We start from the raw sequence: 17252 nt of genomic DNA on the forward strand, positions 1-17252 counted from the left end.
AATCCTTCTCTTAAGAATGCAAACATAGAATACACATTCTAAATAGGATTGCCTGCCATTCATTAATATTACTAATGCTGGTGTTTTTGTTTTTGTTTTGTTTTGTTTTGTTTTAACCCTGCAGTGAGAGTTTGGAGATATACTTTGGGCTAGAACTTGGAAACTAAAATTGATGTGGATCTGTGGTACACATTGTCTTGTCAATTTTATGTAAATCCATGCTAAATGCTTATTTTTGTCCTTGATTTCCATAAACGGTCGACACACTTTGACAACCTTCTTCCACATTTCTCACTGCCTGCTGGGGAGGCTGATGAATAAAATGATAGTGACTACAGGAACAAAAGGACGCTGATGACACATGATGGAGGACTTGATGAAAACGTGTGATCTGATCAGAAGCCATGGAGGAAGATGGAGGATGAGAGAACTATGCCTATACGTGATACAAGAAGATGGTTCAAAAGGTCTATGGGAGAACAAAGATGATTTCTGTATCTTCTGGATGAGAAAAGAATGCTTGTACTTTGAGGAGGTAGCCTGGATTAGTAGAAAGATTGCTGGATTTGAAATCAGAAGACCAATGTTCAAAAGCCAACTCTCTTATTTGGTATCTGTGCAATTTTCAGCAAGCCACTAGACTTCTCTGGACTTCAGTTATAAAAATAAAATAAGAGTTATGTAGGGCTTACCTCGCAATAACCCTGTGTAGGAATAAGTGATAAGGGATAGGTAGAAATTCATAGATTGTCTTTAAGAAGAAAGGAGAAGAATTTAGATATAAACCCTTAGAAAAGATTCTGGAAGGAAAGGAGGATCTTTTGAGTTGATTGTTTGTAACTGTCACTCCTGATCTAGCTTTCTACTGAGCTGGAAAAAGGATCTTTGCTCTGGCATCCCCTTGGAAGAACTAATCTTGTGTAAAGATTAGGGATTCCTGGGTTGGAGAATTACCTTGGAGTAGACTGCCTTTACCCTGGAGTACAGAGATCAACATATCTGAGATCAACTGGTCAGAGATCAACTTGGCTAAGGTATTCCCAAGGGTTTTGTCATCTGGAACTCTGGGTTACCTAGGAATCCAACCCCAGGCTTGAGAGGGGAGTCAAGCTAACAGTGAGTCCTGGCTTTTCTGCCTTCTTAAAGACAGTCAATGAATTTCTCCCTATCCCTTATCACTTATCCTTACACCTGGAAGATGTAAGGGGAGAGCATTATTTTCCCCTTTTTAAAGATGAGGAAATATATAAAGTAGGATTCAAATTCAAAATGCCCTTTTAAGGTACTTTCCATTTATAAGTCTTATATTTTAGATAAAGATAACAGATAGTTTAGGAATGAATTATTTTAATTTGCATTAGGACTTTTTGTGGTAGCAAAGAGCTAGAAAAAAGGTAAGTATCTATTCATTGGAAAATGACGAAAAGTTACATTGATGCCATGGAATTTCAATGTGCTGTTAGAAATGACAAATCTAAGAAATGAAGGGAAAAAAGGGAAACTTTATATGAATTGTCCCTGAATCAAGTAAGGAGAATCATGAAAACTACATATGATGAGTACAATAATGTAAATGAAAAGAGACTAAAACTAAACTAAATTAAAACAAATTTAAATGCTATGTAATTATAATCATTAATCTGGAAATAGAGAAGATATGAAGAAATGCACCTCTCTTCTTGAGTTGGAGAGGTGGGGAACTAAGGGTGACTATGTTGCATAATCAGCCTTCAGAGTGAGTAACTGGTTTTGCTTAACTGTATTTCTTTGTTGCAAGGGAGAGGATAGAATATATCTGGAATACAAAATCCATCTTAAAAAAGAACCAAAGAGAATTCTGTAAAATATTTTTTAAACAGAAGATTAAGCATTACAAGTGAAATGGGGCTAATTGAGATATTTCATTATAACCGCGTTTACCGATAAGCAATTCTAGTTACCTGGTTACAAATGGGTCAGTTTAAAAACCTTGTTAGTAGTGAATGTGATTCTATAGTTGTATCAGATGGCCTCTCTCTGCCCCATTTGGTTCATCTGTAAAATAATAGCTTTGCCTACCTGAGGGCAGAAGGCAGAAGGCTGGATCATTTCAAATCTCTTCAAGCTCCATAACCTTGTATCTGTGATTCTAGGATTCAGATTTCATTAGATCTATGATAAGAGAAGATGTTTCTCGAGTACACTGGTTGAGCAATGAGAGAAAAGTAGGCTCTGTGGGTGTATCGATGTTTGTATATATACATATATTATATATTTGTATTATTAAAAATACAAATAAAATATTAAAATATATTACATATGTGTTTATATATGTATACATGTACACATACATGCATGTTTATAATTCTCTATAAAATCTATAAAAATATATAAACCTATATAATAACCTGAAAAAACATAAACTGTTATAGAATTATTATTGATATTTGTTCATAAGTAAATTCATAGTACATATGACAGAAGAGAGATGAGCAACTCAGTTAAATGACTCAATAAACATTTATTTAGTCCCTTCTGTGTGCTAAACATTTATTAAGTAGCTCTCTATTGTGCCAAATTGCACAGATGGAAAGACGAAAATGGAGAACCTTTTACCCTTTAAGTTACTAGAGGTTTAGGAGAATTTGTCCCTTTTTGAGAATTTTGCACAACAAGTAAATCTCCTATGCAAATATTTGTTAAGTAGTTACATAGCTCTTAGTTATAGACATCCAATGATATGACACTTCCTCTTATAGTAGGATATTCCATTTTTATACAGCTGTATTTATTATTTCTTTCTTTGCATTAGACTGAAATTCATCTCCCTTTAACTTCCAAATTTTGGTTTTGATTCTTTCTTCTGACAGAAAGCAAAAGTGGTGTAGGCACTGCCCCTTTTGGCATGTGAAATTTGGTTGATAAAAGGGGCAAAGCATGAATATTGAGAGGAAAATAAATTTTTGTATGAAGAAAAATAGTTAATCCAATTTGTGAAGGTTGGTTTAATGTACTGACACTTTCATATGTAAACATTTTGGTTAAAAAAGCAAATAACTTTTCTTTAGAAAACAGTGATAAAATTCAGGTATAAAGAAACAGTTTTTAGCTAAACTGTAAGGGATACATATTTCTAAAACAATGAGAGCAACTTTTTGAGGATAAAGAAATAACTAACACTATAGGATACTGTGAACCCTCAGAGATTCATTTGAATGCAACTATTTTTAGAGTTTAGGTTAACTTTTACAAAGTGAGAAAATCAAATAATTGTTTGAAATTCTAGGGTGATTAAATGACTGTTTCTTTCAAAGTGTAATAATCCCAAGAGATAATGTTCTGAGTATTAAAAATAATTTATTAATTAGACTGGTCAATTTATAAGTTAATGGTCAGTGATTCTCTTGGTAACCACCAATGCTCATACAGAGTCTTAAATCATTCAAATACAATTCATCCCTCCCCTAGACAGAATACGACATCTTTAATTGGTGGATGCCTAATGAGAAGATGAGCCAATATTTTTGCTGGAGTAATTTGTCATTGATCCCTTCATGATGGTGGAAAAAGTCACATGTCTGATCACACAATTTTTATTATTCCTAGTTATCTAGATGGAGAAATAGAATTAGGTCTGCTTAAGTTTTATTTTCATAGTTTCCTAAATGAGGAAATTAAAGTCAGTGCCATGCCTTCTCTGGATAAGTTTGGCCAAAGTCATTTCTGTTTAAAAAGAAAGATGGAACTTACATTCTCAATCTTAGTTATCCCAATTTTAGAAGATGCTCTCAGTCAAGAAATGCAAGGATATTTCTTGGTCCATCATGGACAAAAGAATGAGGAAAGGGGTTGGTCATAAAATGCAATGTTATACATTAATATTAGAAATCATATAATACAGTATTAAGAATACTTTTTTCTCAAAAGGAATATAAAAGTTATATAGGAAATTCATTCAGTTACTGAACATTGATTTGAGTCTGAGGGTTTTAAAGAAGTCAGAAGACAAGAAGAAATGACTATTTTCAAAGAGCTGAATTAAGATGGCAACAGGAACTCAGTGGATTGAGAGTCAGGCCTAGAGATAGGAGGTCCTAGGTTCAAATACGGCCTCAGACACTTCCCAGATGTGTGACCCTGGGCAAGACACTTGACCCCCATTGCCCACCCTTACCACTCTTCCACCTATAAGCCAATACACAGAAGTTAAGGGTTAAAAAAAAGATGGCAACAGAAAGCACTTAGTAGGATAGCAGCAGAATCAGCTGACAGGAAGGTTTTAGCTGTTTTCTGGGAGTTATTATTTTTTGGAAAAAGTCTAGAGCTCTTTGGAAAGGATGGTTTTTGAACCACTGCATCCAGTGCCATTTTTATCTTGAAAGAAGTGGCTGCTTTCAAAGATGTTGGCTAATCTCAACTACCATCTATGATTCACTAGGGAGAAAGAGGAAGAATGATAGTCTCTACTTTTTCTTTGGAGAAGATAGGTGGCATAGTGGATAGAGTACTGGGCTTGGAATCAGGAAGACTTGAGTTCAAATCTGACTTTAGACATTTACTAGCTGCATGACCCCAGGCAAGTCACTTAATCCATTTGCTCAAGTTTTCTCATTTGTAAAATGAACTGGAGAAGAAAATGGCAAAACACTATCTTTGCCAAGAAAACTCCAAATAGAGTTACAAAAGAGTTTGACACAACTGAAATGATTGAATAACAACTTCTACTTTGGTTTTAAAAGAGAGCTAATGGAATGAACCAACATCATATTCATTAAGTGTCATGGGCTTGTATATGTTGCCCAGAGAAATTCTTTGGCTTAGGGGAAATATTTGATTGTATTATAATTTAGGTAGCTAATGCTAGGCTTAGAGTCAAGAAGACCAGAGTTCATATCTGGCCTCAAACACTTAATCTCTATACTTTGGGCAATAGACTGTCTTTCAATATCTATTTTGTTTTCCATAATTACTCCCATTTAAAATATTTTCTTCTTTGTGGATGTTTTTATAACAGTAATAGTAGAATACAAAGACAGTGTTATCTTTGAAACAGTATAATCTAATAGAAAAAGATTTTGGATCTGTAACTAAGAGATCAAGAGTTCAAACTTAAGTTTTTTCATTTGCTAGCTATATGGTCATAAGTTAGTCACTTGAATATTTTGTACTTCTGTGTCATTCCCTACCTTACATGATCATGAGTAGGAAGGTGCTTTGTAAACTTTAAAGCACTATAAAAATGTGTTCTTTCATCCACTAATTAGAAATACTCTCAGTATTTATCTCCCAAACCCCCCCAAAGTTCTCAAATTACTTCCTTTTGGGTGTTTATATTTTTGCTTGATGCCCCACCCTGCAAAAAATCAGGTTGACTTGTGTCTTCAGATATTTGATAAGAAAAAATGCAATCATTGCAGTAGGATACTAGGGCCATTAAGAAGTGACCATCTACATTTACTTTTCTAGAAAGTATTTCTTTGCATTGTGAGAATTAGTGCCTATTGGAACATTTTATTAGAAAAAACAGTTTCTGGATTTTATTTTTTAAAGCAGAGTAAAAGGGTTGGTTACTCAGGGCTAAAATTCATAAAGAATTGGCCATATCTATTTCATTTATAAATAAAAATTAATATTTTAATTTTCACAGTGAAGAAAATGAATGCTTTTAAAATGCATCTGCCAATTGAATAATAAATAATAGGAGAAGCTAGTAGCAAAAAATTATTCACCTTAATCTGGTGACAACATGCAGGTGTCAAGCAGTCAGGGACATTGATAAAATTCACATTAGGGAAAACACCGAGGACTGTGAAATGAGAAGTTTGGAGTTTATGATCTCTAAGAATCCTTATAGCTCTAATATATTCCATTAAAAATTCCATTTTTTCCTACAGTTCTTTTTAGGTCTAAGGTTTCATGTTTCATCTTCTAATATTTTGTGATCTAAATTTTCTTCTAGCTTTGTTATTCTATATTCTAAAGTTTATATATGATTCCCTCCAGCCCTAACATTCTATGTTTTAACATTTTATGTTAGCATCACACAAAATTTAAGTTTCATGTTACTCAAGGGGCAACTGAGAGAGATAAGGAGACTATATTGGCAACAATGATTCATACACAGAAAATGGCATAAAAGACATGGTCATCCAGACAATGGATCCAGAAAAGACGATAAGCAAGGAATAATAACAGATGTACTGCCAAATGATGTCCTCAAAACAACTTAATATTAAAAGATTTAATGCAAAAGTTCTTAGCCTTTTTGTCTGTCAAGAATATCATTAGAAGCCTAGTGAAGTCTAGGATTTCTTCTGGGCATATGATTTTAGAGTAATACAATCAAATTCAAAAAAAATTAAAAAGAAAACCATATGTACGTGTTTTATATGTATGTATATATACCTATCTCATGTATATATATACACACACCTATCTCATATATGTATATATAAAACAATTTGGTTATCATAATATTTAAAAAATATTGAATCATCTGAAATTTAATCAGATCTCCTAGAACTACTGATTCAGAGGAAGAATTTCAGTGGGTTGAGTGGTGCCCTTAAAAAGGATGTATGAGAGGACTTAACAAAAGTTGCATAGAATTAGAGGTTGATTATGAATTGTCATTTGAACTTTTGAAGGTATTATTCTCCTTGAAGAAACCACATATCCTTTGAGGTATTGAAACCATCAAGTCCTTATTTTGGTGTGAAAAGGCTTAGGATGTCACTGTTTGAAAACAACAAGGAGAATAATATTTCAAGAGAAGTTCAATGGAAACAGAGAATAAGGAAAGACAATATTTAGGAAAACTGGATAATTTAAGATCTAAATTGAAAACAACATTCATTATTTGTCATCAAAATAATAATAAAGGTTAATCGTTGAATAGCATAATTGAATCTTTGACTTTGAAGGGTTTTTAGCAGTCATCTGGCCCAAACCTTATCTAAGGAAAAGAATTCTCTCTTCAGTATGAGTGAAGGGTCATCTAGTTTCCTCTGGAAGTCTTTCAGCGATGAAACAATTACCACCCACTGAAGCAGCCTATTCCACCTTGAGATATCACTAGTTGTTGTCTTAAACTGTTACATAAATATTTTATTTGCAATATCTTACATTGAAGCCTTGCTCTAAAACCTCATTATGGTATGGTGATGATACCGTATTCTCCAAAACTCTGCTGGTGGAACACACTCCCTGAGAGGTTCTATCCAGAAGGCAAGACCTCAAGAGTGTGTCTGATGACAATGTGTCTATCTTGTCATCAGAGTCCTAACCAAAGGAATTATGTTCATAGAAGGTTATCATAGAATGCTGTGTTGAATGAAGAATTAAGGGCACAGAAGAAATTATTTTCCCTTTTCTGCCCTCATGGGTGTTTGTGTTCTTGAATCCACAAAGCCCTAGGTCAATAATTTTTCTTTACAAAAGCAAACCTACTCCCACCAAATTTTAATTAGTATTGGAAACAAAAGCAGCTCGCCATCTTAAGTAGAGGTGGAAGGAAAACAAATTATATGCCAAACTAATTAAAGAAGTGGATGGGGAATTCTATTAGGGAAATGAAAAGGCAAGGGGAGGAAAGAAAAAGGGAACAAGCATTAATTAAGTACCTACTATATGCCAGGGTCTGTGCTAAGCATATTGCAAATATTATCTCATCAAATATTATTGCATTTAAACCTCACAACAATCTATGAGGTAGTTGCTACTGTTTTGCACATTTACAGTTTAATAAACTGAGGCAGGCTGGAATTAACTGACTTGTTCAGGGTCACAACTTGTCAATAAATAAGACTAGACTTGAACTGAGTCTTCCTGACTCCAGGCCCAATATTCTATCATTGCACCGTATATTGTTTTAAAAGAGCAGAAATCTCTGTGATTTGAGAGAAAATATGGTATACTTGATAATGAAGAACCTAGTCTTACCGCTAATAGTTATAGCTAATGTGTGAACATAGGTATTTCACTTAATCTCTCTGTGTTTCAGATTTCTTAGTTTTAAAATAGGAGTAATAACACCTGTAGTACTTATCATACATGACTTCTATTATGTCTCAAATGAGAAACGTATTTAAAGTTTTTAGTTAATTTCAAAGATTCATATATATGTCATTAATTCCTTTTATCTTCTTTAAGATCTAGTGCAATTGGACACTCTTTCCACTTCTCAGAGATTATGTATTTATGGCATGAATCTCACTGCCCAGTTGACATAAGGGTGATTCTAGGATACCACATTAGTGAGGGAAGTTTAAGTTACCTTTTGGTGTAAAAGACATGAAAGTACATCAACATCAATCTGTAGGAGGATAAAACACTAACATTTGGAATAGTCAAGGCAGTTTTCACAGAGGATGTAGAAGATAAGCTGAACTTCAAGAGAAGGATTTTGTGAGTCATATTGTAGTCTTTCAGTTCAATCTAATAATAAATAGATATGTTGTTTTTTTTTAATTATTCAACTTTTCTACCATCCTGTCCAGGGATTCATGCAGATCATCATTCCAAAAAGATCTGTTATGCTATTCTAAAATGGACCCTGTTCAGGTCAAGTCTATTTCCTGCAGCTTTGGAAATTTCTGCCTTCAGAAATGTAGAATTGATTAAATGAGCCAGATATGTCAACCATTCTTTTCTAAGACCTTTCCCTGGCTTCAGAGATATCAGGTAGGGGACAATTAAAGGTCGTCTTACTTCAATAAGTAGTTGATGTCTTTCAGAAATATTTTCTGGCCTCATGAAAAGCCTGGCTAGGTTATGGAATATAAGACCAGATAATTTAGCTTCTTTACTCCTGGTCAGATTGAGGAAAGGACACTCTTTCTCTGGGCAGAAACAGGGCTCAGGGCTTCTGAAACTGAAAGTCAAATCTTGCCTTAACTCTCAGTTTCTCTGATGGCTTCATTCTAATCTCAAGTCCATGAACAACTGTTGTAAAAGTCCTTGGGGATATTGTTGGGATTTTCAGAAGACAAAGGTGAAATTTTGTGATAATTAGATTAAATCTACACTGCCCATCTTTAGATTTAATCACCAAAGGTGAAAACATCTCCATTTTTGGGAGGTCTGTAACCCACATATGCTAGAGAGGGTGATGAATCAGAATCAACTGACTGCCCTCTAGGCAGTCCTAAGAGAAGAGTCTGTTGTGATGGGACATGCAAACTGGGAGGAAGGCACAGGAAGTGAAGCATACTGACCCTTTTAAAAAGAGAGAGTGGAGTAAGTGAGAGGTCTTCTGGAGAAGCTCTTCTGGAGAAGGAGGTCTTCTGGTTCGTGGAGGAGTGCCAGCTTGGACTCTGAGACCTTGGTGAAACTGTTCTTAAATCTTCCTTTGGAATTCCATGTGGTGAGTGTAAAGACTGAATCTTCCTGAACTTCTCTTAAGGAACTTCCATTTTAACAAAGACTTTGTGACTGAAGCTTTTGCTTCATTTGCCTCTGGGTCCCCTGGCCCTCTGAGTCTCTGGCTTTGGGATCAAGGCTGGATTTTTCTTCAGCTCAGGGTTAATTATATCTACCTGGATTAACTAGAGGATGAGAGCAAATTACCTACTGTGTTAGATTCTTATTTCCTTATTTCTTCTTCCTCTTATCAAATGTAAATAAATTTCATAAAAATCAATTTTGACTTGAGGTTATTCTTTAATTGGGAATTTTTCCCCTGGTGATCAATCTTTAATATATTGAACCAAAAAACCCTTTTTCCCCCTCACAATTTTGACTAGTCATTGGATTAAGTATAAGAATCAACTAGAAATGATAAAAGGATTGCTTTAGAGTAGTGTTGTCCTAATAGAGATTAGATGACCAAAATTAGTAATGGACCCAATTGATATGGAGTCTTTCTTTAGCAGTGTTCAGAAGCCCAGGAATAGCAGTAAAGAAAGAAAATGATTGTGGGTGGGGATAAAGAAAGGTTAAGGACTGTCAAGTTGAATGATGAGAAGAATAGAGGTCAAGGAAATTTAAGAGTGGATGATAAAAAATATACTTGAACTGATTAATTATAAGATCACCACTATCAAAGAAATAAAGTAAAGACAGAGCAAGGGCAGGAACCTGGAAGAAGGTGAAAGAATAGATAAATTGTAGGTTACACTTAGTTCAGTAACCTACGAGGAAAGATGTAAGAAAAGGTGATTATGATGTGAAGGGAACTTCAGAGTTCAAGATCTCAGAAGTAATAGAATTGAGGATTATGGCTACTACTCTAGGTGACTGAGGTAGAATGGAGATGTAGAGCTTTGGAGGCTGATTGCCAGAGAGAAACAACACAAAGGGAGACAACATGGAACAATCTGGAAAGGCCAGAACAGTTTGGTGTTAAAACAAACAAACAAACAAACAAACAAACAGCTATCAGAGTTCAGTATATGCTCCCTGATTGTATCCATAAGGTCCTGGCCAAGTCATCTTACTTCCTTGGGTCATATTTCTTACAGCTGGATAGCATAGTAATCAGGAAGACCCAAGTTCAAATTGTGCCTCAAATAATTTCTACCTTTCTGATTTTGGACAAATCACATAAGTTCTTTCAACTTCTGTTTACTCATTTGTATAAAGATTAAAATTAATATACAAAACTCTAAGTCTTATCATTTTATAAAATTTATTAATAATAAATAAAGTAAAAATATTTAGCTAACCCAGCCTGGTCATGAAAGAAGAGAGCAAGAGGGAGAAGTTACAGAACTTATAAACAAACAATGCTTTAAACATGAACATGAATGAAAGGAAAAGGATGCTGGGTAATACAGAAAGGAATTCTGGGGAACATAGTTCAAAAGGTACAAAATTCTCTAACTATACATTTGTAAAATGGGGACAAATAAATTATGGGAGTTGATGTTCATGAACTTGGAAGCCATGGTCCTACAATATACATAGTGCCATCCCCAACTATAAGACTCATGTTTCAGTTAGACAGAAAGACTGAGTAAAGTACTAAAATCCTCTCAAAGAAGGATAGATGGCAGTATTAAGAATGGAGTGAATTTCAAAGTAAGAAAACACAAAGAAGTAGTGGATGGTCTAAAAGAATTGTTAGGGATCAAGGAATGTCCTGATGTGTACGAAGAATGTCCTCTTCTTTTAGGCTTGCTATGTCTGAGAGGCATTTTAGAAGAAGTGACCAGCACTTAAGAGGTTGAATAGAAATCAAGAATGAGACACTGCTTAGAGCTACTGAGTGCAGGATTCTATGAACATAAGAAGGAAAGCATGTGAAAGGAAAAGATTTAAGATGAAATGGAATTAATCAATAATAGACACACCTTCCCAGAGATCACAGTGGAAGGGAAGAGTATAAGAGGATAAAGACTTGGTGGGGAGAGGGCATGAGCAGAGTTAAGGAAGGTTAAATTGGATAGCAATGAGGGTATAGAAAGGTAGCAAGGAGAATTTTTTTTTGCTTTAGTCATCTGATTTATAGGGACAAGTGTCATAGGAGATGGGAGTTTGCTAGTCATGATAATAGCAGTAACCCTTTATTGGATATTCAGTTGATCTAAGAAGTTAAGAGGGTTGATAGTATTATAATTGTTTCTGGAAGAATGTATGGAGAAGGCCACTCAGGGGAGTTATTTTAATTTTTTCTCCCTTTCCTGGAAAGTTGGTGTGGCAAGAGAAGCCCCATGGTTCTTTGTTTACTGCATTTCTTGAAATGAATCATTATTATAACCAAAAAATAGATGATAGCATCTGTGGAGAAAATTATACCTTCTATCTCCTTAGCAAAAGCAATCTTTGTCTGGTTGGATTATCCAAATAGGATAATGGAGTAATATATTACTCTATTATCCTTTTTGGATATATATATCCAAAAAGGATACTATATATATATATATATATATATATATATATATATGGAAGTTGAACTGTTGTCGTTCCTGCAAATTGTAGTCAAGAAATTCAATTGTCAAGTAGTTCTCTAATTTTAGTCTTTATTCCTAGACTGAAAGTGCTCAGCTCTGGAGTTGGAGGTCCCACTGAGAGAGAATAAAAGGTAGAGGAGATGCTAGACTGGGAAGCTTGACTCCACTCTTTTAGCCATGGTCCCACTTCTGGTTCCCTGGTGAGTATGGAAGTTTGTATGGAAGTTTTCTCTTTTGTGATTCTACCAAAGAATGGCTAGAGCCATTTCTCAGTCCCCATCCCATCCAATCTCAGTGATATCTATAAAATGAAATTTATCTTTTTACTTTTGGATATCTAGCTTCTCTTGAGTATCAACAATACTTGTAACATTTGCATGTAGGTGCCTAAGGCTATGAATTTTGGTGTTGGCTTTCTTCTTGGATGTTGTTCCCTGGATTGCTCATTCTTTTTTTTGACTATCCTTTCTTCCAAGATTGCCCCTGGTGTTTTCTACAGTATCAGGCTTGGCAGAAGTACATGGACAGCTTTCTCTCCCCTTATGTCTTTTTAGTTTGAAGCTCTCTGGATCATATTCACAAGAAACCAAGCAAATATGGGTTTTACTGACCCTTGATCGATGTACTTTCATGCCTGGCCAAGAGCCCATCAATTCTATATTTTTTGCTATGGTCCAGAAATTCAAGTCCTATTCCCTGGCATCTTCTTATACAGACATTCTTTTCCCAAAATGACTTCCTTTTCTCATTCTGATTTCCAAACCTTCAGTCAGTAGCAGTAATGACCATACTAGCTATACAAGAAAGAAATAAAGATCTTAAGACTTTTTTGTCTGAGTATTTGTTCATTAGTTTGTTGAAGACATCCTATGTCCGTTATGCTGGTATTATTGTCCTCACATGACTCACCTGGAAAAAAATAATTGTTTTCTGTGTTAGACTTCGTCTCCCTGGACCTACTTTTTTCAGGGATGAAATGAACTTTTTAGTAGAACAATTGAATGAAAAAGTAAATAATCTTAAGGTTCAATTCAGCTCTAATGTTCTATGTTTTAAAATTCTTTGTGCTAAAACAGCTGTAATTTTCCATTTGGGCCCTGAATTAAAAAGCACAAAATGATCTTGGAGTCAAAAATGTAAAGTGCTTACAAGCAAATAAATATAAGCCCTTGAATAAATTCGTTATTACAAATTTAAAATTTATTTGGAAGGAGACAGAAATATTAGGACAGTATTCCCCATAAAAAGAGACCCTGGGATGACATAGGATAGCTCTGGAGATGTGGGGTTATGTAGTGAGGGAGCAGATTAGTGTGAGATTAAGGAAGAATTAATTTGCTATGAAATCATAGTAGCCAATTTCACTATTTTCTCTCTATTTCCCTATTTCTCTCTATTTCTCTATTTCTTTGACTTTCTATCTGTCTCTCTCTTCCTCTTGCAAGTAATAATGTTGATTTTGAATATATTTCTGATGTATTTTGTTTTCCCATGACCTACACCTAGATATGTGCTTTCTTTCCCCTAAGCATTCTTGCCAACTGGGTCCTAAGCTCAGCTGTTTTTCTGCTGCCAAAGGAGGTGTGATCTAAATTTTGATGTCCTGGGACAAGCCATCACATCTAGTTAGAATTCTGTTCCAATGTTTCTTCTATTTCTAAAATCCTATTTCTGAAGACACTTGGAGTAGAGATATTCTAGGATTCTAAGAGTTTATACCTGGGTTTTCCTTTCTTTAGCAGCATAGCTTCCTTGTTCTTAGGATATCATGGATCTTGATGGAAGAAAAATATACTAACTTTCAATCTTAATGAGTGAATGAATTACCATTTGAAGCTGCTTTCAGTTACCTATAGAAAAAAATTAAAGATTTTTTTTGTGACAGTCAATATTTCCATAAGAGGAATTACATTTTCTCTATGAAACTCCATTGTAGGCTTTTCTTCAATGGAAGAATAAATCCAAAGGTATTTTTCTTTCTTTGTAATAATGGAGTTGCCTCCTTGAACTTAGTCAACTGGTACAGAGAGGTCATTTTGTAGTAATCTATGCTAAGAAAGCATAAAGTGTGGAAGAGCAGGTCAATTTTCTCTGCTCCTAGTAGGAGCATCTGTGCTACTTTTGAGAAAACAGTAAACTTCCCTGGGCCTTTAGAAAAAAGGATTTCCTCAGAACAAAATTTAATTGTTAGTATAATTTTTTATAGGTGCATAGTGTTAATTTGGAAATAACACAGAATGACTAAAGTAGTCAGAAAAACCAAGTCTTTAATTGGCAGTAGGGTGGAGGCTCAGAGACATTGTGCATTGTCTTGAGTCAAACAGGTAGAAATTAATCCCAGATCTTAACTTAGTCTCTTTCATGTGCGTCATATATCTTCATTTCTTTATGAGTCTGAATGTTAGAACTGCTAAGGATTTTTAAAAATAGAAAATTAAAGCTAGAAGAGACCTTAAAATTAGAATGTATTTAACTACCACCTCCTTTGCTTCACCCTTCCTTATATTAATTGCTCCCCCTTTTATTATTCCCCTCCTACTTCTTTATAGAGTAAGATAAGTTTCTATACCCTAATGAATATGGTTGTTATTCCATCTCTGAGCCAATTCCAAATAATAAGGTTTAACCTTTGTCTGCCACCACCCTCATCTTCCCTCCTTTGTAATAGGTTCTTTGTACCTCTTTAGGTGATACATTTTACTCCATTCTTTCTCTCCCTTCTCTTTTCTTTCAGTGAGATTCTCTTTTTAACCCCTCAATTTCTTTGAATTCTTTTTTTAAATATGTCATCCTAGTCAATTTATCCCCTCACCCTCTATGTATACTCCTTCTAACTGCTCTAATAATGATGACATGTTCAAGTTACAAGTATCATCTTTCTACATAGGGATAAAAACAGTTTGATGTTGGATCCCTTAAAATGTATCTTTCTTGTTTACCTTTTTATGCTTCTCTTAAGTCTTATATTTAAACATCACATTTTCTTTTTAGGTCTGGTCTTTTCACCAGGAATTCTTGGAAGTCTTCTATTTTATTAAATGCCCATTTCCCCCTTGCCCCTGAAAGATTATACTCAGTTTTTCTGGGTAGGAGAATGTTGGTTGTAAATCTAGTTCCTTTGCCTTCCAGAATATCATATTCCAATATTTCTGATCTTTTAATGTAGAAACTGCTAATAATCCTGTGTAAAGGTGTGTGACCATTGAAAAGTTATTTTAACTATGTTAGCCTCAGGTTCCTCATCTGTAATGTGAGAAAATTGTAGACGGGATTAGGACACTAAGTGGTTAATTATAGGAATTAAATTAACCAGACCAACTCCATCTTGTGTCTCAAATCTGGAGTTTTAGTGCCCTTTCTATTCAATTATGAATCTAATCCAAATTCTGTTCTTTGAGAAAAGTGTATTCAGTTTTGGGATTTGGGAGAAAACCAGATTGCAAAGGTTGAACCTAGCCTTGTCTGAAGATAAAATTATCTCTGTCTATTTTAATGAAATCAGCCAGCAACCTTTAACTCAATCAATCAAGAACTCAAAGCACTCCTACGTAACACTTAAGTAAAAGAGTTCACAAGTCAAAAACTCTCACCTACAAAGGGGGCTGCCCAGTACTGTGTAGGACTAAGCAACATGGGCTGGAATGTATGGCCTTCCACCTTTCCTTTCCTGGCATTTGGGGAGATTGTTTCTGGAGATTCCTATCTTGATTTTGGAGGAGATTCTTTCCCTGGATTCTGCTTGGGTAAGTGGAGCTACTTTCTTTTCCTTGGAGTCATTCTGTGTTGGTGGAACTCTGGCTGAAGATACCACCAGGACTTCTGGCTAAGGATTACTGGGAAATCTATGTGGAGATTGGGACTTGGGGAAACCCCTGCCAGGGGCTGAGCTGGTCTTTATTGGAGAAGGGCTGGTAGGCTTGTTAAGGCTCTGTCTCTTTTCTATGTTTCCCACTTTCACTCTTTCCACCTCTTTGTAAATAAAAGCTGCTAATGGTCATTCTGACTTAGGAGCTAATATTTTATAAGTGGAGACCACTTTAACTCTCATATTGAGTCAAAATCCCAATTTTAATCCTTATACTTGCATGGCTTAGAAACCTTTGTCCAAGGACTAGGTTGTGTTGACTGGAAACACAATCAGATCCTAAGATTGATGGAAGGAGTTTTCTCATAATTGTACATGTCAAGCAACCTATATGACTTATCTGAAAACTGGCCCCATAACGATTACTTCTTGTTTCCGTGTTTCTTTGATTGTAAACAGCCTCAAGAGGAGTGGGACACTTCTTTTCCTGAATTCAGGGAATTAAACCAATTTACCTTCTCTCTCCCAACTTGGAAAGTCCAAATCTTTCATCAATTTACAAATCAGATTGTCAAATGTTGTATTATTGCCTTTTAATTAGTTGACCTTATTTGATTGTTTTTACCACATAAAAAGTCTGTCTTTCTCTGTGTTTGGAGTCCAACTCTAAACCAAGGAAGGGGCTTAGTCCCAATTTGTTACACAATTGGCATGCTTTGTTTAATAAATCAATATGCTCAGAAGATAAAAAAAAAATCCTGTGAAATCCTGACTGTGGCTCCATGATATTCACATTATTTCTTTCTGGCTGCTTGCAGTATTTTCTTCTTCACTAGGGAACTCTGGAATTTGGCTATAATATTCCTGGAGTTGTCATTTGGGGATTTATTTCAGGATGTTATCAATGGATTATTTAAATTTCTATTTTACTTCCTTTTTCAAGAATATCAGAACAATTTTCTTTTGAAATTTATTATGATATGATGTTTAGGCTTTTGTTTTTTATCACGGCTTTTAGGTAGGCCAATAATTAATAAACTGTCTCTCTTGGATCTATTTTCTTTTGTTTTCCAATCAGAAATTTCATATTTTCTTCTTTTTTGTCATTCTTTTGCTTTTGTTTTATTGTTTCTTTATGTCTCATGAAATCATTTACTTCCACTTGTCCAACTGAAATTTTTAAGAAAGTTTTTCTTCCATGAGCTTTTGAACCTTTTTTCTCCATTCTGCCAATTTTACTTTTTAAAGAACTCTTTTCTTCATTGGATTTTGGTATCTCATTTTTCCATTTGGTCAGTTCTGTTTTTAAGTTCTTATTTTCTTCTTCCATCACTTTCATTTTTCTTCCTCTTTTTGACTCTGCTTCTATTACGTGATTTTTGAACTCCTTTTGGATCTCTTCCAGAACCTATGACCAATTATTATTTTTCCTTGAAGTTTTCCATGTAGCTTTCTTGATCTCACTGTTCCCTTTTGAGTCTGTGTTTTGTTTTTCTTTGTTTCCATATTAATTTCCCATGGTTAGGTATGTGTATGTGTTTGTGTGTGTTTAAAGTTTGCTCATTATCCCAGCCTTT

The sequence above is a fragment of the Gracilinanus agilis genome, chromosome 2 (assembly GCF_016433145.1).
Source record: "Gracilinanus agilis isolate LMUSP501 chromosome 2, AgileGrace, whole genome shotgun sequence".
Classification (NCBI taxonomy): domain Eukaryota; kingdom Metazoa; phylum Chordata; class Mammalia; order Didelphimorphia; family Didelphidae; genus Gracilinanus; species Gracilinanus agilis.